At 31.6% G+C, this 24312-nt stretch overlaps 1 protein-coding gene across 1 annotated transcript in view; it reads left to right on the top strand.

The window, feature by feature from the left end:
* LOC133204320 (multiple epidermal growth factor-like domains protein 10) overlaps positions 1-24312 on the top strand; it is a 609956-nt gene that overhangs the window by 408423 nt on the left and 177221 nt on the right. The window lies entirely within an intron of this gene.

The raw sequence follows: 24312 nt of genomic DNA, 5'->3' as shown, positions 1-24312 counted from the left end.
ACACCGTCTAATGCATGTGTATTGCATGCAGTAAAATTAACACATTTTTTGAAAATAAACATGGTCCGCACAATATCACCATCGTAATTTTTTGCATATAAATTGCTTTCAATTTTATTTATTTATACAGAGAGAATGACACAAAACTCAGTATAGAACTTATACTTATTTATTGTGGCGAATATTGGCCGTGGCACAAGAAAATACAAACATAGTGGGATGCCATTTCAACTGGGCAATCCCACCAAATTCAAACTTCATGTGTGTTTCAAAGTCTAACCGTCCCGGGTTTTCCGCGGAGGAGGGTCAGCACACATACAAACTGTTCAAAATCAACATACAAACTGTTCAAAATCAAAGTCATATTTCAAACTTCAAATATCAAGCATATCAACTTCATATATCAAATCTTGTACATAATATATCAAATATCTCAAACGTCATAGATCAAACATCTCAAACTTCAAATATCAAACTTTTTCATATTGCAAACTTGTACTATATATTACAGCTCTAAATTATATATCACTGTCACCAAGAGTAAGCTTATTAGCTTAGTTTTTACTAGCATTAGCATATCAACAAGGTGACAGTTCAACACAAGTTTCACACAAATATTCAGTTATCAGTTGACTTGGTGTGTGCAGACGCCACATGGCTGCAAGCTGGCACAGATTGCAGTCACCCCACACATTGGGGGAAGCAAAACAAGTCAACTGTTCCACGACCAATACTGCCCAAGACCCCCCTCCCCGCTGCGTACTTACACAGATCTTGATGTGTGGAGTGTTAATCCTTCAGCTGACTTGGAATAAATTTTGAATTTCCCTCTATTAAGAAAGGTGCTATAACACATTAAGTAATCAAAACTTGCCAATGAAATATGTGGAGCAGAGCAAACATGTGCACAAACCTCTAAAACATAGAGGTCGGATCAGGTGCCTTGGAGGAGTGAAAATCCTCTGTATGAAATACATCAGTCTGCATTTGACTTAGCGATAGATTTTATTTGCTGACAAGGTCATTGTATCGACCATAGAACTTACGAAATGATGACTTTAAATGAGACTTGATATTGTGAGATATATATATATATATATATATATATATATATATATATATATATATATATATATATATATATATATATATATATATATATATATATATATATATAATGTGATGTATCTCACCTATTCCCTCAATGCCTAATAAAGCTTTGGTCTTGTATACAGAAACTTCCCTACTATCCTGCTTCACAAATGTACATGTATATGCCACCTTGCAATGCATTTACATAAAGTTACCATTGCTTGTTAATTTTGTTTTGAATTGTCCATTAGCCAAGGAAAGTTTTATACACATGATTGTAATTCATCAAAACAAATATCTGGAGATTTATAACCAATTAGGGGGAGTTTCATTCATTATCATTATATATAGCATATTTCGCAATCCATGGAAATTGCTAGGAAAGCCAATGCATATGCTGCTATTTGATGAACCAAGTTTCATGTCACTGAAGGTGACAGATTCACTCTCTAATTAGCAAATTTAAGCAGAGCTATTAAAATCCTTAATCACATTTCAAAAACTCCAGTTTTAGGGTTGAATCTTACTATATTCCTATTGATAACCAAATATGTAGTTTCTTGGGTGATTCCCATCCCAAATGTGGATTACACAATTATAAGAATATATCACGCTACCTAGTGATGGTTACCAATGGTTGTAGAACTGTCAATTATAATGCTATTTTGAAAATATATACTGGTCTTAATGATATTCCTAGAAAAAGATACATTACCTGATACATGTAACAAGTTTATTCAAATTTATACTTAAAAATTCCAAGGAACTTTTGGAAAATTTGAAATTGCAAGATTTTACCTAAATCAACAGCTTAAAAACCTATGACTTTTCTACTTTATACACAACCATTCCCCACGATAAATTAAAGTCCAGGCTTTTTGATATAATTGACAGCTGCTTTTTCAATAAAAATGGAACTCGTAAATATACTTACCTTGTCATTGGTCATTTGCAAAATTATTTTGTTAAAAAACATTCTGATTGTACACACAAGTACTCTGAAGTTGACATTAAAAAGATGCTTGAGTTTCTGATTGACAATATCTATGTGGTTTTTGGAGACCAGGTCTTCCAACAATCTTTTGGAATTCCCATGGGTACCAATTGCGCCCCGTTATTAGCAGACCTTTTTTGTATTCATATGAAGCAGAACTTGTCCAAAATCTTGTACGTGAAAAGAAGAAAACACTTGTTGTGGCCTTCAACTCGACATTTAGATATATCGACGATGTATTATCAATTAACAATGGCTATTTTCATTCTTATGTCGTTACGATATATCCTGGTGAGCTTGAGATAAAAGATACCACAGAGTCTGACACATCTGTTTCATATTTGGATATTTTACTTGAAAAAGACGTTAATGGTAATCTAACAACCAAGCTTTATGATAAACGTGATGACTTTAACTTTTCAATCGTCAACTTCCCTTACTTATGCAGCAATATACCTTCATCACCTGTATACAGGGTATATATCTCTCAGTTGATTCGATACGCAAGAGCATGCTCTACGTATGAACAATTTCTAAAACGAGGTAAATTACTGACAAACAAGTTGATAAAACAAGAATATCAGCTGTCTCGTTTAAAGTCATCATTTCGTAAGTTCTATGGTCGATACAATGACCTTGTCAGCAAATACAATTTATCATTGAGTCAAATGCTGACTGACGTTTTTCATACTAATTGTTAGGCCATTATTTACACACTGAATTGTCGACGGATTTTTCCGTTATTTCCCAATCATGACAAGGAGCACACGGCGGGTGTGACCGGTCGGCAGGGGATGCTCACTCCTCCATGGCACCTGATCCCACCTCTGATGTTTAGAGGTCCGTGTTTGCTCTGCTCCTATTTTGTATTGTTTAATGGACTTTTGAGCTTGAATACTGTTCGTTATCTCCATATATTTCATACTTACCAATAACCAGTTAAGGTGCAATAAGATATCTGGCACTTTGACGGTGCCAATTTGAACCTGTGATTTTTAGACTGCAATTTTATTACAGATGCTTGCAATACTAGTAATCTCAACGGTGTCCAGTCACTTCGTACACAAACCGAGTCGTACACAAACCAACTCGTATACAAAAAGTCAACTCGTACACAAAAACCAGAAGTCAACTCGTACACAACATTTATATACAATCGTTATGATTTAATTTTATACAAATAATGTTTGATAACACGAAGTGTTACTTTTCTTTAAGTTTTTTAAGTTTTTTTCCCTAAATATTTAAATAATTCAACTTCCCTGATAGGATAGGAACATCAAAGACATCAAAGAAGTATTGTTAAACCAACACCCGCGCGGTGGTTTCTTGGATCTGCGACAAACGCTAATTACGAGATGCTCATAATTCGGTATCCTTTAATTATGAGATACTATATGTATCGAAAACGTCTCCAAGTTTCTTCATTCCTTATACTTCACCATGGTTCGAGAGAGTTGTCTTTCCTGCAGCAAGACGGTAAGTTTTTAAAACTTTTTTCATTTAAATAAGTTTAGATAAGTGCAAGAAAAATGTGTTATACAGTATACCATTAAATTCTTACCATGTATTTAGATCGAATTTACTATCTACACTATATATCTATTTAACATAATAAATTAGGATGCTATAAAATATTATATTCTACATCAACATGCATGCATTACTTGTATAACAGAAAACTTTTTAGAAATATAAAAACTACATATATCAATTCTGTTGACAATTAGAAATCCATTTGAATTAAGTTTTTCAACTACATATTTAACAAATAAAATATTTAAATTTACAATATAAGAATTATTTAAGATAATTCCGTTTATTTAAGAATTAATTTAAGAATTAAGAATGAATTTGACAATCTTGATTTAAAAAAGTATAATAAATAAGTAGTACAATAGAGAGATAGAGAGTATATATAATGACATCATGTGTCAATATTCATATAACAAAATTATGTACGACATACATTCCGGAAAATCTTGTCAACAAATCAATCTGCGCATCGCATCGCGCATATGGTATATGGAAATTCAGAGGCATAAACTAGTTAAAATGTACAGAAAACACATTTGTGTACGAGTTGACTTCTCAATTTTTTTGGAAACTATGGCAAATATTACCTTAAATCACATAGGAAAACGTATGTATGAGTTGTGTATGAGTTGACTTCTGGTTTGTATACGAGTTGACTTTTTTTTGTGTACGAGTTGACTTTTTGTATACGAGTTGGTTTGTGTACGACTCGGTTTGTGTACGAAGTGACTGTAAATCTACTCAACTGATCTTATTTATGTGCTAATTCCTTTACCTCTGATAAAGAGTCTTTCAATAAACATTATTAATGCCTGTGACACATGTATGTGCATCAGAACTCTATACACCTCTACATGACCATATTGTTCCAGTGTAGTACAAAATGCATAGCTCTGATGCTTTCATAAAATAATTGTTTCTCCAAACAAATCATTGTTTAGTCTGAGCCCTGTTGTAAGTAGTGCCTAAAAGTTGGATTTGAACAATTCACTAAGTTCTACTTTTACAATTACACAGAACATTGTATCTGTTATATTGCATACTACCTGAATTTATACAAAAACTAAATTTAATCCTCTCACAAATAGAAACCTAATATAAATGTATAATAGGTCCAGAACATTCTACTAATATAACCGGACATGTGGCAAAGTTAAGGGTGCTGTACAATGTGCACCTAACAATAGCATCTATGCACAATCTATTGAATTATTTTGACCTTAGTTTTGAACAATTCCAGGCAACTGCAAGTCTTTTGTCCTTATTTTGAGAGAATTCTATGGTAAAATTATAATATGATTTGAATGTATTTTTGAAAGATTATTTTATTGTGACATAACTTTGTAGGATTTACTGGTAGTTATATCTAAATATACTTTGTTTTCAGCTTGACTTTCTGGTACTTTTGTTTTAAACTTAACGTAATAGTTTTTTTTTTTTTCCTTAGTAAGCCCCCCCTTTTTTTTTACTTTAGAAAAAAAAAAGAAAGAAATGTTTCACTCTAAGCTTGAATGTAACACTTTCAGCAATGATTTTTTAGAAGCAATATCTATACACTGTATAAGCAGACTATTGCTTATATTTTGGTTTCATTCTACAATGGCAAAGATTAATCAAGTATACATATTCAACTGATTTATGTATTTCAAAGGTGGTGGATATACCTGATATATTGGATTGTGATGATACATATATTCAATGTCTGGTTTTCCAACTGGTTCACAGATTATGTGCTATTCTTTTCTTTGACTTATATTTGTGCCTATCCTCACTGTGTCCACAAAAAGGTCCGACCGAAATTCCATATTGTTGTTCCCCTATTCTGGGTTTGCATTTTCCGATTTCGACGCAGCATGAAGCAAAAATACAATAATTAATGTTGATAACCAATATTTGATCATTTAATAACAATACAAAGGTAAATTAATTATTTTTTGGCGTAACCGCATGTGCGTCGTCTGCTTCGTAAAAATTTTAAATCCAACATCATCCGCCTTATTTAATAAACATCAACAGTAATAAAAGCTTTAAAATGGTTGAAAAACAATTCATAAATGGAAAATTATATGCTTTTTTTAAAATTACAAAGAAAAATTAGATGTATTCTTTGCAAGCATTTGTTATGCGTCTTTACCTTTGAAAGGTTCAGCAGAAAGGAATGTGAAGAACAAACCTGGCCCTTTATATAGACAACACTTCCCGTGTCGTCCAAGCCCGATTCTTATTAAGCCAACGTACAAGGGACCTATATACTAGTATATAGGTCCCTGCAAATATACTTTTCTCGTAAAATAAAGGCATTTATTTTGTATACACAAATAGATGCTATTATTTTATGTGAAAATTTCAAAGTGGTGATATAATGCGGATCTATCGAAAAATGCTTTTAAATCCCTGATTTTTAACGATTTTTCCGGAAATTCGCATTCCGTGCATAATTTGACCACGAATAAACAGTATATAGAGGACACATTTTCAAAGTTTGGGTGTATTTTTTTAAGAAGCATATATCAAACCTTTATTTTCATTGTAAAGTTTTGATTCAGCATAACTTTAATTTAGAAATCCTGAGGGCCAAATAATATATCTAGTGAACCTTGTCCTTTCAATATTGAATCATTAATTCTTAAAGTAATATCTTTTATTTGTCTAAGGAAGGTGAATTGTTAGATTGATCAGAGAAGATTTTCTTATCTACACTGTTACACAAGGTACTATTTAAAACTCGAGAGTTCAAAGAAACACACGAGTTGCCTGCAATAGCACAATGAAATATATGAATCTTTTATCATCCATGCATGTAGCTGATTTTGATAGTGAAATTTGGATGCAGTATTCCTACCAAATATGACAGTCATATAAAAATTTGATTTCACAGTCTTTAAAACTAAAATGCATAATTAAAAAAAAAAACAATTACGTGCACTATTCATTCACATTCACATAATCAGCTACCAAAAGTTGTTTTGATTTTGATTACAATAGCCATCGATAATAAGAAGAGCAGTACCGGTTACTGTTTCTCTACACTTGCTCTTGACAATCGAAATTTAAAATAAAATATTAACAATAATTACTTTTACATTGCGTTATTGTCTTCGGATACAAAGTCATAAACGAAAGCTCTATGAGCAAACAGAAAAAAAACAGCTTGGAGAAAACTATAAACAAGTACATGTTTACTTGTCATAAATATTCTTTATGCATGCTAACTTTGAAGCCATATCTCTGAAAATATGAATCGTATAATTTTTATTAATACTTGTCTGTAATTCAATGTGAAAGTTCATACAAGGTGTGAGATATAGTTAACGAAATGGAAGGACAAACGCCAGGAAATATGATTCCAAACTGTTTATCTGTGATTTCATGATAACATTAATCAGTAAACATTTTCGAAAATGTTCAACCTTATCCACAAAGGTTTTTTTTTTTTTTTTTTTTTTTTTTTTAAATTTAAATTTGGTTTGCAGTATTCACTTGATGATGACCTAATTCAGTGACCATATACAGTATTGTTATTATGCTAAATCTCGATCGTTTCAATTTCGTAGTTACCATAACAGGGATTCAAACATGAATGAAGAATTATCAAAAATATTTCTGGAATGTTTAAGTAAAGAATACCCTCTTGAAGAAATCTTTAATTATGTTGTCCTAGTTGTGTGTGTTATCTCAGTGCTGAATGATATAGACATGCACTAATAATGATGTTTCAAGAAACACATTTTACATATATGATGTCCAATGCGCATACGTAACATAAACATTGAATAGAAGCAATCAAGAAATCTTAATAAACTGAAACAGAAGTGTTTCCTACGATTAAAAATAAAAGGTATCTGTGGATTCATTTCTAAAATACACAGTCTTTGGAAAATAAACATAATTTTATTTCATTCGTTAAATATTAGATCAATTTTTAGGTCACCTGAGTCACTCAGGTGACATATTGCTATTTTTTTTTTCTTCCGTCGTCGTGTGCCGTGCGTTCTGCGTTAACATTTGAACATTTTCAGCTTCTTCTCTGGAACCTCTGAACCAGTTTCAACCAATTTTGGCAAAGAAGATGTATTGGTGAAGGGGAACAAAAACTGTAAATTTCAAAGTCCCTCTCGATGGAGCTTAGACCATTAAATTATTACCGTCTTTAAAAATCTTCTTCTTTACTCCTGGATATTAACCAGTCAAGCTGTTGGCATGATTATAATAAGCGTTGAGCCCTCTACCACAAATTTGAAATTTATAGCCCTAGGGTAAAGGGGTTATGGATTTAGAGAGGGCTCTTTGACCATATAGTGAAAATGCATAAAATCTTCTCTCCCCTGTTTATAAAGCGGATAAACTATATATGTACATACATGGAGTTATGTTGATCAAGGATGCCTTTTCCAAAATTGTGAAATCTCTGGCCCGATGGTGGGGTGTTCTGTTGGAGGAGGGGTTCTATTGATTAAATAGTGAAAGTGCATTATTTCATGGAAAAATCTACTTTTCTGCTTATTGGTATGGCAGATCAACTAAGTGCTTGATTATGATAAGCAAGGGTTCCTCTTCCAAAATTTTAAAATATGTGGCCCCAGGGTCAGGGAATCAGGTCGGGGGTAGTTTGTTGATAACATAGTGAAAGTGCATTATTTCTTTTTAAAAAAAAATCTTCTCTACTCCTGGGTATTTTGCAGATAAACTAAGTGCATGGTTATAATGAGAAAAGATACTCATTCCAAAATTGTGAATTTCATGGCCTCTGAATCAGGGGTTCTGGTGTTAGGGCGGGGCTCTATTGATTATATAGTGAAAATGCGTTAATTCTTTGAAAAATTTCTTCTCTGCTCCTAGGTATTTATCAGATAAATTAAGTGCACGGTTAAGAGTGCCTTTTCCAAAATTCATTTAAAATGCTTAGTACTAAAATAATATTATTTGTTGTTGAGCAAATAAATTAAAAAAAGTTCCAATTATGGGCCAAAAATTTATAACCCCCCCCCCCTTTTGTGGCAAAGGGTAAAGGGTTCTGTAGAAAGTGGGGGTGGGGCTCTATTGATTATATGAAAGTGCATGATTTTTGTTAAAAATCTTCTTCTCTGCTACTGGGTATTAAGCAAAGAAATCAAATGCATAATTATGATGAGCAAGTGTGCCTCTTCCAAAATGGTAAATTTCATGGTCCTCTGGCAAGGAGCTCCGTTGTTAGGGAGGGGTTCTATTGATTATATATTGAAATTGTATTACCGTATGGCGGGTTTCTTTAACGGATGTAAAATTTGGCGTTTTGCTTGCTCAAAGGTATGCCAAAAATTCTGGCGGAACTTTTTATTTGGCGGACACGGAGTTCCATGTCTTTGCAAAAAAGAGGAAATGTATCTTCTAGATGAGTTACAGTATATTAGATATACGTTTGAATACAAATTAACGAAAGAGTTTGAGGAAATACCAATGCAAGTTGAAAGATATAAGATTTAACAACAGACAGGTCAAAGTTATTTATTTTTCTTGTATTCAGTTCTTATGAGCACGAGTGCAAATTTAGCGATTAAAATTTTAGCGGTCTACAGCAAAACCGCTAAACTGAGCCAAAGTTAGCACCCCCTAAAAATTCCCGCTATAGGGTAATTCTTTGAAAATCTTCTCTTCCCCTGGGTATATAGCAGATAAAATAATTGCATGGTTATGCTGAGCAAGGATGCCTTTTCAAAAGTTTGAAATTCATAACCCCTCATTTTAGGGGTTTTGGTGTTAGAGTGGGATTCTTTTGAATATATACTGTAAAGGGGGGAAATAACTCGCGGTGTTAATATTCGCTATATTCGCGGTGTTAATAAATCCGTGAATTCAAGAAACAGTGAATAAGTTTTCAATAACCTCCATGTTTTATTTGGAAATTTGGGAATAGACAACGATAGGTATATATACGTGCAGTACATGGTCATTTCAGTAATTACGATTAGTACTTGTCATTCAGTTATTTTAATTATCACGCTTAATTTACTTTATTTCAAATCAGCAGATTATAACATGTATTTATTAAAAAAACTGTTTTAATAACCAACGCCACATGTTTCGTCAATCCAAGCACGTGGGTCATGGGTTTTGATTACCCGTGCGTAACTAATGTTACCCCGTGTATTTGCTACCTACATTATTATGCGTAATAGTTTTATCGACATTTTGATTTTAAAAAATCATTCAAATAACTATCGAACTTGCTGAAGATGTGGAAGGATATTATTTCGTCGACATACATTAACAGATTTATTACCGTCCAGTGGCGATGTATTATCCCTTTGGATAGAAGATCTTGGGGTGTACATGCACTCATCGTAATAGCATATAGAACAGAAATTCGACGTTTATAGTCAAGAACTTTTAATAACTGCACTTGTTTTAATTAATCGTCAATTAATTATTAAATCTAACTATTTTATATAAACCTACCCTGTTGTTCCTGAAGTGAATACATAACGCTGATTAATGCCGCTCTAGCTATACTATAGATTAAACGGATAAAGACAAGGCAGGTAACTTTTATTATGTACCAATTCCGCGAATTCAACAAACCGTGATCGTGTCAGAGGAGAGAAAACCGTGAAAATAAATTACAAACCGTGAAATTAATCCCCTATACAGTAGATGAAATGCGTTTTTTTTTTTTCTCTGAAAATCTCCTTCTCTACCCATGGGTATTTAGCAAACACTAAGGTTGTGATGAGCAAGGGATCTTCTTCCAAAATTGTGAATTTCTTGGCCCCCAGGTCAGGGTCTCTGGTTTTAGGATGGGGCTATGTTGAATCTATAGCGAAAATGCATTATTTCTTTGAAAATCTTCTTCTCTGCTCCTGGGCATCTAGGAGACAAACAGAGTATATGAAATTGTAATAAGCAAATCAAGTAAACAGATCTACTTTAAGATTTGTTACTGAGCACTAAATTAATTATTTTGCTGATCCCTGATCATCCTGTTTCTCTTGCCTTTGGGCAACATAGCTTCATTTGTCAGGTTAATTTGATTTATTCTATATCCAATCCTTTTCAGAGTTACATTATTCTTAGGTGACCAATAAGGACCTTGGGCCTATTGTTGTTTACTTTTAGCTGCAGAAAATATAGAAAACATAGTTTTACTTATATTCATTAAATGTCAGAAAATTCTGTGTTTACTTTTGGCTGTAGAGAATAAAATAAAGTATTTGGGACCACACCAGAAGTCAGACAAATCATTCCGATATCATGGCAATTAAAGTTTAAATTAACTGCCTAAAAAGCTATATGAAGTTGCTCTTTCTTAATTCATAAGATGTAAACCTTAAATTTTTAGTGTCCCTTTTCAAATTAAGACCACTAATTGAAGTAGCTTAGTTACTGAACGCTCTCTTTGTGACCACGAACTTTGTTCGACTCTCACTCCCTAAGATATTTGACATAAGCTATTGATTGTTCATTCGCCAAACGCCTGGCATTGTAAGTAAAACTCTCAAGTCTTTCGGATATGTAATTAAGAAAGGAAATCCCTTGTTAAGACACGACCATGCAAAGGTAAATATATGGCTCTTCACCTAAAACTTGTGATGTCTTTTCACGAGTGTGAAATATTCCCGAATGGGACAAAAACACATATACATGTAACATCAATCAATTACGATCATTTAAACCAAAATAAGAGAAGCGTCAAATCCTTATTAGCTTTAAGATTTTAGTATAATCGAGAACATAGACTTTGTTAAGTAGAAAAAAAGATAATTCTTGTTTTTTATTGATAGATTTTTTTTTCTTTTAGAGTGTGAATATGGTTCTTATGGACAGAACTGTTTATACCTTTGCAGTGGTAACTGTTTGAATAACTTGACATGTGACAAGGTAACTGGAACATGTAACAGCTGTAAGGCTGGGTATATTGGGGATTTTTGTAATAGAAGTAAGTATATAGCATGTTTGTGCATATCTTGAATACCATTTCTTTTTTCATTATCGTAAATGTATAAATAAAATCATTCAAAACGGAAACAAAGTAATGAATTTAGTGAGGTACGAAGAGCGTTCGATAGATAATGCAAAAGGTAATGAAAAAATTCAGTTTCTATATTTTTCGATCCTCAAAGTATTCCCTTATAACCTTCACACATGTCTTTTGCCAATATACCCTGGACACCTCAAAATACTCTTCTTAAGAGTAGCCCAGAAGACACTAAAATTTAGCAAATACGGTGATGGTTTAGCTCTGTAAAAGTTTTTTTTTTTCTTTAAAACTTCCTAGACATCTAATAATTATTTCCAGCAGCGTTTTCTTTTACAAGAAAATAACCATGGAGACGGTTATTTGGACTTCCCTCACAAAAAAGCTGCATTATACATAATTCTGGTTTCGCTTTGAAATCATAGGATGGTAGCTTCTGATAATTCCACATTTTGTTTATTATCTTCCTTTTGGGTTCCCAAAATGTATTTATGTTTTATTACCCATCAACGAATTTTATCATACCTTTTTGTTTAAATATGAATTTTTTTGTTAATAGTACCTTGCAATTTTAAAGCGTGTTTTGAAAACACTGTTTTCTTTTAGACATAAGTAAGAAAATCAGGCACCTATCTGACGGAAATATTTTTCAGATTTATTTCCCGTATCAGAACTCTACTAACTGTTTAGGGTGAAATGTTTAGTGTCTTAGCAATGTTTTTAGTGTAAATTCGCTCTTTTCAGATACCATGTTGCTCACAGTATTGATACTTTTTAGTGTCACTACATATTTTGTTCGACAATTCGACTTGTTCTCTAAACTATTTGTTTTCACTTTTGAATTTCTTAATCCATCTAAACAAAGTACTGCTTGGAAAACTAGTCCATCCATCATCAAAACAAAATAGTTATATGTGTCCTTCAGCAAGTTTGTGATGAAGCGCAGTTTAATATAACGTCCTCATTTTGATCGTCTAGCAGAGACCAATTTATATAGTTTTAAGCTCAGTGAAGTGACTATGATAACTTTAAAAGTAAATTACCTTTCAAACACAGAACGAAAAGCTTGTGATTTTCGTTGATTATGAGTTTTCAAATGAAACTTCTCGACTGTGAAAAAATGAAATCATGTCCATCTGTATATAATGTGATAAATCAAATGTTACATTGCTTATTGAACGACCCCTGTATAGTTGAAATTTGATTCTTGAAAAGATAAAGGAATTGTTAACATTTGGTAACAGTCGTAGGCGTAAGTTTTAATTATTTTAAAAAATCAGATACCTTTGTTGTTTCTTAATTTTTAAACATTTTTGATAAACAAATATGTAATTCTATCAAATTTAGCTGAAACTTGTTTGAAATAAAATAAATTATAGCAATGAAATTCTGCAGCATGCTCTACTGGTTTTTATGGAAAGAACTGTTCCAAAACGTGTCATGTCAACTGTCGAGAAGATGCATGTAACAATATTAACGGAGATTGTACGAAGGGGTGTGAGGAGGGTTTTATAGGACATCACTGTACTACGCGTAAGTTAAACACTATAATAATATGTATGACAGAATACATTGGATATTGATTTTCTCTTCAAATATTTCTATTATACCCTTACAACATACATAAAGCACAGTTACATTTTTTTTAGATATTCATTCCAGAGAGAAAGTGTAATGTGTTTGCTTGTAATTACCATCATAAAATTTAAGCATAAAATTCTGTTAAGGGAAAAGGAAAACACTTTTTTGATAATTTTATTTTCTACTTGGATTTCAAACATCTTTATTTCTAAAAGGTTGTAATGAGGGATTTTATGGAAGGAACTGCTCGGAAAAATGTAATAATAACTGCATAAACAAATCATGCCACCATGTAAATGGAGCCTGTAGATTTGGATGTGATCCTGGATGGGTTGGACTTACTTGTAAACAAGGTTAGAATACTTAAAGAAAGTTTTTTTTTCCAATTCATAAATGGTGTATCTATAACTTTCAAAGATACAGTGATTTGTTATATTAAACCATGATCCTATGGTATTTATGTTCTTTTAATTATGTACATAAGCAGTAGGACCCGCCACCACATAAGTCCATGTGTTGGAAAATTAGTTAAACAAATCGTTTTTTTTTTTTTTAAATTTTAGTTCTGATTTCAGTACAGTGTATCACATCATTTCTTACATGCGTATTTACGATTTGCAACAATAGGTGTGGTAGTAAAACATCCAGCATCTTACAAAAAATTCTTTTTTTAAACCAGGCCCCCAACATACAGACCTGTAAAAATGTATGACCATAGCTTAAGGCATAGCTGATGGGCTGTGCGAACTTTGTGGGTACTAGGTAAAGATGTTATTTATATATGTTTGATATATTGGTATATATCAAATGACTTTTCTTTTCTTTTTTTTTTTTTTTTTTTTTTTTTTTGAGAATGCTGTTTGTTTGTTAATAGTTGTGTTCAGGAAATTGACACTAATATTTGGTATCTCTGAAGGTCAAGTTCTAGTAAATGAGCGTAAACTGTCGTTTTGAATCATTTCATTTATAGTGTCACTTTCATTAATGTTTTTACAAAGATGAGAATTTGTGGGAAATGTATACCAAACGGAAAATTTAGAATTATCATAAAATTTGACATTCACTTATATATTTTCAGAATTTCATGGTTTTAGGACTTATTTCCCCTTAAAATATTAGTTTATATTTATTTTGTTTAAAGTACTAAAGATATGTTGTCCTTCACAGGCCTTTTTTCTTTCTACAACTTCTAGAACATGTATACAAGTACCCCTAAAAATCAAGTACCTTGAAAACTATCAATAAAACATATTTCTGCAGACAATAGCTAAATGACTTCATTTGTGTGCTTTGATAAACATTTAGAGTCTCTTTTTAGGAAAAACGAACTACATTAGTATTTTTATAATATTAGATATTATTGTAAATACCGAATGAACAGTAGATGTAAGTTAGACAATGGGTATTTGTATAAAAGTCAGTTACAATATTCTGTAAAATTGCATGAAGCCCAAAACCGTTTTAGCCATGAAATCAAATTCACACTGCACCAATATTAATGTCATATCATTTTAAAAGCTATACAATAATTTTGTTATCGATAATTATGTATTTTCAATGATGTACCGCTATCGAGAGTCACTCGAGTAGAGACTTACCTTAAGCTATAATTGTAATGGATTGTTAAAGGAATACGTTTCTTAATTTTTCAGAAATCTGTAGGCACTCTGTATTTACATGATTTTGACCTTAAATTTTTACTGCAAGAGTTGTATGTCACGAGGTATTTCTTAATTTCGTATGGACATAAATAAGAGTGAAACAATCATATTCAGGTCTGTCATGGTAAAGAACTTACCAGCGTGTTTCAATTGAGATATGTCTTATGTAATGAGGCATAATTTTCACATCGGACGAATGTTCCACCATTGTTGCATCTAAAAAAAATGTCTTGAATCGGGCACTGCTTTTTGAAGTAATTTTTAGGTCTACTTTACGAAGGGAGATAAAATCAGAAATGTACGGTTCAACCATTTTCTACATGTTCCTAGATTTACCTCATAGATATCGTAATGCCTTTCGACAGATTCCTGTAAAATGAAGCATTATACATTTCAGTATGCGAAAAAAATACGTCTTGATCAGGACAGATTTAGAAATTACAGCTTCATTCTATCAATATTCTCAGGTACATAACGATTTGATATCCGCTCACTTATCAAACTTACTTCGAGCTTCCACTACCATTACAGAGTGTTTGCATCCAATCAATTACCAATGACTATTTTTCAAAAAAAAAAAAAAAAAAAAAAAAAAAAGATGTACAAGACATCTAAATTATAAGAAAAGTAAGGCTGTAATGTTTTAAAACAAGTTTAATAATTAGATGAGAAGAAAGAGTACGTTTCGTGTGACAATTAATGGAAGGTATATGTAAGAAACTACATCTACATAATTGAAAGGACCGGCCCTGTGCAGATAGTCAAAGGGGGAGAATGTAACAAGTTGTGCTTAATGGCAAGGTTTCGCCGTAAAGTCATATAATAATATGAGAGGGCAAAATATTTCTAAAAAGTTGAATTATTTCTACTAAATGAAGTATGCAAAGATTAATTCAAAATCACTTCTACAGGTACTGATAGTCCACAGAGTACAGAGGCAATCTTATTATGAGATCAAATTACAATCAAATAAAATCTAATCAGATTGACGAATATGGTTGGAGATGGAGGCATGATACTGTGTGTCTAAACATTTATGATAAAGTGTATTTTGTTTAAAAACAAGGAATACACTTAGATTTTGTAATGCTGTGCAATTGCAAGCAGTTGTGATTTGTTCATTAGAAGTGTGGGGTCTGTAATGAGTTTCAATTGACATGTCCGTATGTTAGAATGTTCACGATTTGGAACACAAGTCTTATCGCATTATAATTACGTATTTTAAAGCTTGTTCCTTTGGAAATTTTGGTCCAAATTGCTCGGAAACGTGCAGTAATCATTGCCGAGAATATGCATGTAACCATGTTAATGGAATCTGTGACAACGGCTGTGACAATGGATATAAATTACCACTTTGTATAGAAAGTAAGTATTATCAAAAACTAATATGTGATTAACCATAATTACTTTCGTCATCATTATTTTATTAGCGTATCACTGAAGTACTAATTTCTATTTAGATTGTGATTATGGCTGGTATGGTTGGAACTGTTCTAAAGAGTGTAGTACAAACTGTATTAACAGAAAGTGTCATCATGTACAGGGCACTTGTGAAAGCGGTTGTCATCCTGGCTGGAAGGGACGAAATTGTACCAATAGTAGGTTACCAATTCAACCCTAAATCTTCCTACATAGGTATCATTATAAGATAAATATATTTAGATAGGTTTATTATGTAAATAATTTCACAGAAGCTACTAGCAAAATTTTATTTTCTATTCATTCCAACATTTCAGTATGTGAGAAGGGTTCATATGGATATAACTGTAATGGGACATGTAGTGATTTTTGCAAACAAAGTAATGTTTGTGAAAACATCGATGGAAATTGTACTGATGGGTGCCAAGTTGGGTACACCGGTCAAAAGTGCATCAAAGGTATATTCAAACCCATTGAAAATTACTAACTACACTAAGTTTGAACCATTTTTAAAACAAAAATATCGGTCAAATTCATGTTAAAATGAACGGTAAAAATGGATGCATCCGTTGATCCTATGTGCAATACAAGTATTGTAAATGGTTTGTTTATGAATATTCTAACCTACATAGGATATGTAATAGCTTTAATGGCATTAAGTAAATTTGATTTGATTATGATATAGATTCAAAGATTTAATAAATTATAGCTATACGAGCAAACTTCTTACTCCATAGGAAGATTATAATGATGATTACATGTGATGAAAACAATAACTCATTCATTTTTCTTTTACGTTTTATTTAAGTATGCGAAAAGGGCTGGTATGGTGACAACTGTTTCGAGCGATGTAGTGATAATTGTGTAAACAAGACATGCCATCACATGAATGGCAGCTGTACATATGGTTGTTATCCTGGTTGGATGAGCCATAATTGTTCCAAGAGTAATTAATTCTTTTTGGAATATTTCTCATACAATCATGTAATTTTGTAAATCTACGATAGAGGCTATTCACATTATTTAAGTATGAAGATATGTTATGCAACAAATCATGTGAGGAAAAAAGTTTCTTTTAGTATTAATGCAATTGTTTGCTATTTTAGTTTGCATTGATGGATTCTATGGACAAAACTGCTCACATACTTGTTTTCATTGTATTCATGATGAATGTTATCCTTTTGATGGAAAATGTTTTTTGGGTTGTGAGGATGGGTTTACGGGACATAAATGTGATCAAGGTATACGATTTTTTCATCTGTATTCTTCAATAAGTTGTTTATTATGATAGATGTGGTAACATAATTTTTTTAATATACTGTTAATGGTGATATGATATATATTGTACAGGATGTATTTTTCTTATGTTTTTCTTCCTTACTTCATTCAATGGTATTTTCTTGAATTCGTGGGTTTTCTCTAGAGGCAATCTTCACGATTATACATTAATAGTGAAATTACTTTTTTACAGAATGTGAGGAGGGTTTGTTTGGGCAAAACTGTTCAGAGGTGTGTAGTACAAACTGTAAAAGCAGGTTATGTAATAACGTAAATGGTAATTGCACACGAGGATGTGAGTCGGGATGGATTGGGTTAAACTGTTCAGAAGGTAATTTTTCTTGCTTAAATAAATTGATGTCACATATTCATGGAAAAACAGCCACAAAATATCTGCAGTTTTATTCTTTAGTAAGGATCCATGTACATTTTGATTTGACAAAATTTTAAATTAAGTGTTATTTTCAAATCTATATTCATTCTCCATGGCACTGATCTCACTTCTGGTGTTTTCAAGGATCCGTGTTTGCTCTGCCCTCAATTTGTAATGTAAAGTTGGATTTTGGGAATGAATACTGTTTGATATTTCATTAAGCAACTAAACATATATTTTGATGAAAATAATAATGATAATTGTTATAATATTTGTTATTTGTAAATAAACAATGCGAATTGATCGATTACGATTTTTCACCCTCCTTTTTGCTTTTGTTTGTATAAAACCTCTACAGAATGTAGACACGGTTCTTATGGAGAGAACTGTATGGAAGAATGTAGTGGCAACTGTGCTGCTAATGCAACATGTAACAGATTTAATGGTAGTTGTTCAAATGGGTGTGAAGAATCATTTGTAGGAGAAAATTGCGATAAAAGTATAGGAGGTATAATTTGAAATTTAATATTTGATTCCATTAAAAATGCGTGATTGTTTAATTTTTAAAAACTTTAAGATATTTTCATTGACGTGATCGTTTGCGTAGTTTTGAGTTGTTTTAGTCTGGTATTATAAAATGTTATGTCTATAGGTACTTATTTATTTTTATTTACAGGTATGAAATATGTAACATCAAATTCACAGACAGATGGCTCTGGCGTGTTGGGTGGATTACTATCTAGTTGTTTTGTTCTTCTAGGGATCATGATATTCACAGCAATATTCATTATACGGTATTCTTGCCTTTTCTTTACATATCTTTAATGAATTTTAATGAAAACTTCACTAGAAATAGGGTAAAGGATATCGGATTTTAGAGTAGTTTGTATTTTGATACTTAGGTGTGCAGTCTATTGTAATAATATATTGTATTATGCTTTGCATTTCTGATATATAATCATACTTTCGCAATGCAGTCGGAAAAGAAAAGCAAGGGAGGAAAATAGTGCAGTCCTAGAAAAAACTACCACTGATTTAAATTCTGTGTTTGAAGAACCGGCCTTCAGTGGTGAAGGTGTAAACTCAAACAGTAGTATATTTATCCATATACATACTTACTCAATGCATTAAAATGTACATATGTATATTCGAACCCGAGCATAAACTTTGTTGAGATAAATCATATGGATACCTAATGCTTTAAAATAAAACATAATTCTTTTTTACAAAGCCAAATTTTATCGCTTTGTGTTTCATAAGTATTTTTTTATATAAACATTGAAAAAAAAAACCCTTCAACTTTAATTATTCTAGCTCATAATATCCACGACGACATTGAAAAAGATATTGGCCGTGCCAGTATAGCTTTAACATCACAATGCAGTACAACATTTGATGCAGAACACCAGACAAAGAACACGATATCTGTTATGGACTTACAGCAGAAGATCAAAGCCATGAGTATGAATGGGAATGCATACTTTAAAGATGAATATTCGGTGTGTGAAATGGAATAGAAACAAGCATTTGTCCTAACCTTCACATATGTGTAGTTAAAGAAATATTAATGATTACAATGAAATCAGGAATTTGAACCAAAGTTTAATTTATATATAAATTATACAGAAAAATGTGTTCTAAAATCTTTAATTTAAATTTCCATATTATCTTTTGTCTTAACTAAGACTCAAAACACTGGTAGGACACTAGAATTTCAACCCTTTAAACATTTAAAATGATACCATAAATGATTTATGTATATATGGATTTATGGAGCGATGATTGATCATTATTAAAAAGTTATCTCAATATTTCCGAACACATAATGCGATTTTTGTTAAGAGAAAGGCATTCGTCTATATGCAAAAGCACTATTTCTTATAAGAGATTTCTTCACGATAACAGATTTCATTTATACGAATGTATAAATAACCAAACACGTTTCCCCAAATATGTACATATCACAAATGAATTTATATTCCTCAAAAGGTATGTTCTGCATTACATGGAAGACGAAATTTTAGCTAGTTAAAGTTAATTGAAAGTAAAAGTCACACAACCCATCCGTTGTTTATAATAGGGTGTAGCTGACAACTTCTCAGTTAATAAAACAGTCTATGCTATGCTATAATTATATATATATATATATATATATATATATATATATATATATATATATATATATATATATATATATATATATATATATACTTTTATATGTAGTCCAAGTCAGTGACGCATTAAACAAGACTTGCTGTGGTACTAAATATGTGTTCTGTTTGACATTTACATGCTTTGTGCGTTAAGTCGTTTTTTTTTCGGGGTTGAATTGGTACAATCCAAATTAACTTTCCTTACCGCAATCTTTTTCTTTTAGGCTTAAAATTTTAATTTAAAGGATTTGTGATTTCAGAAAATACAAAAGGGTGAGTTGCATCAATGTAATGAAGGGAAGAAAGCGCATAATGTTTCAAAAAACCGGTACATCACAACATTTCCATGTAAGAAATATTCAGAGGACATTAATTAATGCTATTAATGCTATTTATGCATTAATATAACAATATCCTTTTATTCCTGTGGCGGTGTTAATATTAAAAAAAAGAAAAACAATTAGCTCAATTTAATTTTATAAATTGCATTTAATTGTTTGGTCATTTTTTTTCAAATTCTATTAATGCTTCTTGTTATATAGTTATGCATAATTCACTATAAGAAGCTTAAGTGTGATACTTTTATCCATACAAATAATTTGAAATTTGCTTTTGTTGGACATTGGTTATGCAAGTTTTTATCGCATGAAAACTTACTGTTTCGTAATAATCCTTTTCACCATAACTAAATTATAATAAATGTATTATCTCTTTAATAGATGACCACTCGCGTGTTGTCCTGAATACATTGAATCCAAAAGAAAACGATTACATAAATGCAAACTTCATTGAGGTAAGACTTGTAGATGAGTGAACCTTAAAAACTGCTCCTCTCCTCCAATGCACTTGCTGATCATTACCCTACCTTATACTAAATGAATCTGGAGAAGGAATTTTTCAGTAAGATATTCCATTAATGTTAAGCTCTTGGAAAATTATAATTCGGTTTCTTATCAACTGGAACCACATGGTTCTGTTTTCTGTACTATTCCAGGATGTTCAAGGGAAAAGGACTTACATTGCCACACAAGGTAAATTCAAAATAATTCAAATTCTAACTAAACAACGACCAAAAAAACTTAAAAGAAGTATTAAAGCCACCAACTATAACTATTAGTAAAGAAAGGCCAAAGCTATTTTATATTTCATTTATTGAGTTTGTTCTTAGGACCAAAACCAAAGACGATAACAGATTTTTGGAGAATGGTTTGGCAGGAAAATGTCACTATCATTGTTTGTCTAACTAATTTAAAAGAAGGAAAAAAGGTAAGTTGAAATTAACGCCATTATATATTTGTTGTTCCTTCCTAAAGAATGTTGATTTGATTTTGTATCTTTTAAAAAAATGATTATACTTAATGTCACATCAAAAACTTATATCTGATTTTTTTAAGCATTTAACATTACAAAATAATTATGTTTTTCCTCTTTTACATAAACTAAACTGTTATTTGTCTCCAACAACGATCAAATGATTTAAACAGACGAAATGTGCCCAATATTGGCCAAAAGTCAATGATAAATTGCAAAATGGAGATCTTTTTGTGAGGAATCAGGAAGAGAAAATGTATGCAAACCATACTGTCAGAAAGTTAAGGATTCAAAACGTCTCAGTAGGTATAATATTACTGCGGTCAATGAATGTCAGAGGTAATTTACAGGTATCTAGGATTTGGTTTTTGAATCACTTCAGGTGGAGTAAACCATTAAAATTAGTCCTGTGTCTTCAAATGCTTTTTGCATTAAACGAGATCTTCATATACATGTAATTGTCCTCAAAAAAATATTCAGAGTCACTTGTAATACTATGTACTCAAGTTTCCTAAATGATTTTGTGTTATGTCGTTTCGAGTATACACTTTAATTGTTACTTCTACTGTCGTGTTCAGATAAAGGAATTTATTTTAAATTATCTGAAATGCACTGTATTAAACAAATTTAAACTTTTTTTTTAATTGTATTATATATAAGGCGAAATCCGAGCGTGACGTCTACATGTTCCACTATACACAATGGCCAGACCATGGTGTACCAGAACCATCAAACCTAGTAATGTTTCACCGTCACGTGATGAAAATGTCTAAGACATACAAAGGAAAATACACTCTCGTGCATTGTAGGTACGTGGCGTAAAATTAATTTTTTTTTTTTTATCTTTGGAAGTTTCTCAAAGGAATCGATTTTCTTTCAAGCTCATTGAAAACAAATACAGTTGAACTTCGTTATATCGAACATGGATATCTCGAATACCAGGGATATGTGTCCCGGAAGCTCCAATCACTTGTTCTTTATGTGTGTTTTTTTTTTATCTCAAATCCTCGGATATCTCAAATTTTAACACCTAAGGGGTTATTTTTTGTAATAGTGCAGGAATTGGTCGAACAGGGACATACATTGCTTTAGACGCCCTCTATCGGAGAGCTGAAGAAACGGGAAAAATTGACGTTCAGAGATATTTAGAAATTATGAGGAAAGACAGAATGAACATGATACAGGGAGAGGTTAGCTGTTCATATGATGTCTCAGTATCTTAGGACCTTAATAGTTCCTGATTCAGATATAGTAATGTCATATTCCGGATACACCTGACAGTAGTAGAATATTTATATAAATGATTGTAAAAACATGAGTTGTTAAATTCAATTTTCTTCAAATGGTATATGATAAATTTAAGAAAAAGGAAGTAAATAAAGAAAAAAAAAATTGCTTATTTCCATATTTCTATACATTCCCTAAGTTCAATCAAGCATGTATATTTCTCAGGAGCAATACAAAACAGTCTACTTGGCACTGCTTGATTCGTTCAAAGGAAAACCAAAGAGCATCTCATCAGAAACATTTCTACAAAAATTACAAGAACAGAGTTGTTACATGAATTTAGGGGAAGTTGCAAACAAATGTCCTTTTTACACTGAGTTTCAGGTGATTTTAATTGTTTTTTTTTTTTTTTGTTTTTTTTTTATTTCTCGATTTGAACATAAATGATGCCTTTAAGTAGCATCTACGTAGAAAGTAAATTGACTTGAAAATTATTGCTTTTATCCAGGAATTAATGTCTTTAAAAAGAGAATACACAGATGTGGATTATGAATTTGGTCGAAAGAATAGAGGAGCAAATCTAACCCCAAACGTCTTACCAGGTAATTAGTAAAACATATCGATAGCTATAAATTATGTAACTTTCTTGTAAATTCTAAATAATATAGCATTAATTTTCAAACTTTGCACTCTGTCTGTTTTTTTTTTTTTCTCTCAGAAAAAAATTGAGGGAAGGAAATTAATTTTTGTTTTGCCATTATAGTACATGTTTATTCCATTGCAGTTGATGAGTACATGTGTCATGTTCTTAATTCAAATGGAGAAAGAATATACTATAACGCAGTAGTGTTGCAGGTTAGGATATGTTCATGTCTATAAAACTAAACTATTTCTTTTTTATTTAAAGTTAAAACTGCACTTGAAATAAAACCTGAAATTTAGTACACTAATGAAAACTGACAAAATTTTACATATATATGAGTGGCACGTAATTATTTTTTTTCAGTCTTTCACAAGGAGTGATCGTCTCATATGTGCACAGTATCCTCTTCCAGATTTAACAGAAGACTTTCTAAGACTCGTAAAAGCGTTTTATGCTCCAATAATAGTGTCTTTATGTCCATTGCGAGAGTTTCCATCGGTAAATAACGCGCTTTGAACAGTTTACATTATTTTTTTTAAATAAAAATTCATTGTATCATAACATTTCTTTATATTTAATAAATCCTGAAGAATATAAACGGACATTTTTGTAATGAATCGTTTTTGGGGGAAAACTCTCTAGCTTTAAAAAAATATGTAAATAATTTCAAAACAAAATCCAAATTACTTAATTGAATGCAATTACATTACTGGATGCATTCACAAGTTTATGTTATAATAGAATTATAATCAAATATGTAAATATTTTCAGTCTGCTGTGTGGTTCCCAAGAAACGATGACAATAAAACAGTAGGAGAATTCACTACCAAATTTTCAGAATGCACACTTATGACAAACTTTGTCAAAACGAAAATTGTTCTGCATTCAAAGGTTAGCACAGATATATTTTCTCTGTTAAATATCGTTAAGTTTATCTATTCATCTCATCCCCGATTATGCTTTTTAAGGAAGGCAGTGATGTTCGATTAACAATACTAGAGTGCACAAAATGGAAGAGGGATAATGATACAATTGGTCGACGAGTCTTGATTGACCTAATTAAGGAGGCAAAAATTGAAGAAGACACCCACCC

This window comes from Saccostrea echinata, unplaced genomic scaffold, assembly GCF_033153115.1.
Source record: "Saccostrea echinata isolate AGI-Se365-2 ecotype Australia unplaced genomic scaffold, CSIRO_AGI_Sech_v1 ptg000052l, whole genome shotgun sequence".
Classification (NCBI taxonomy): Eukaryota; Metazoa; Mollusca; class Bivalvia; order Ostreida; family Ostreidae; genus Saccostrea; species Saccostrea echinata.
This window is presented reverse-complemented; position numbering and strand designations above follow the sequence as displayed.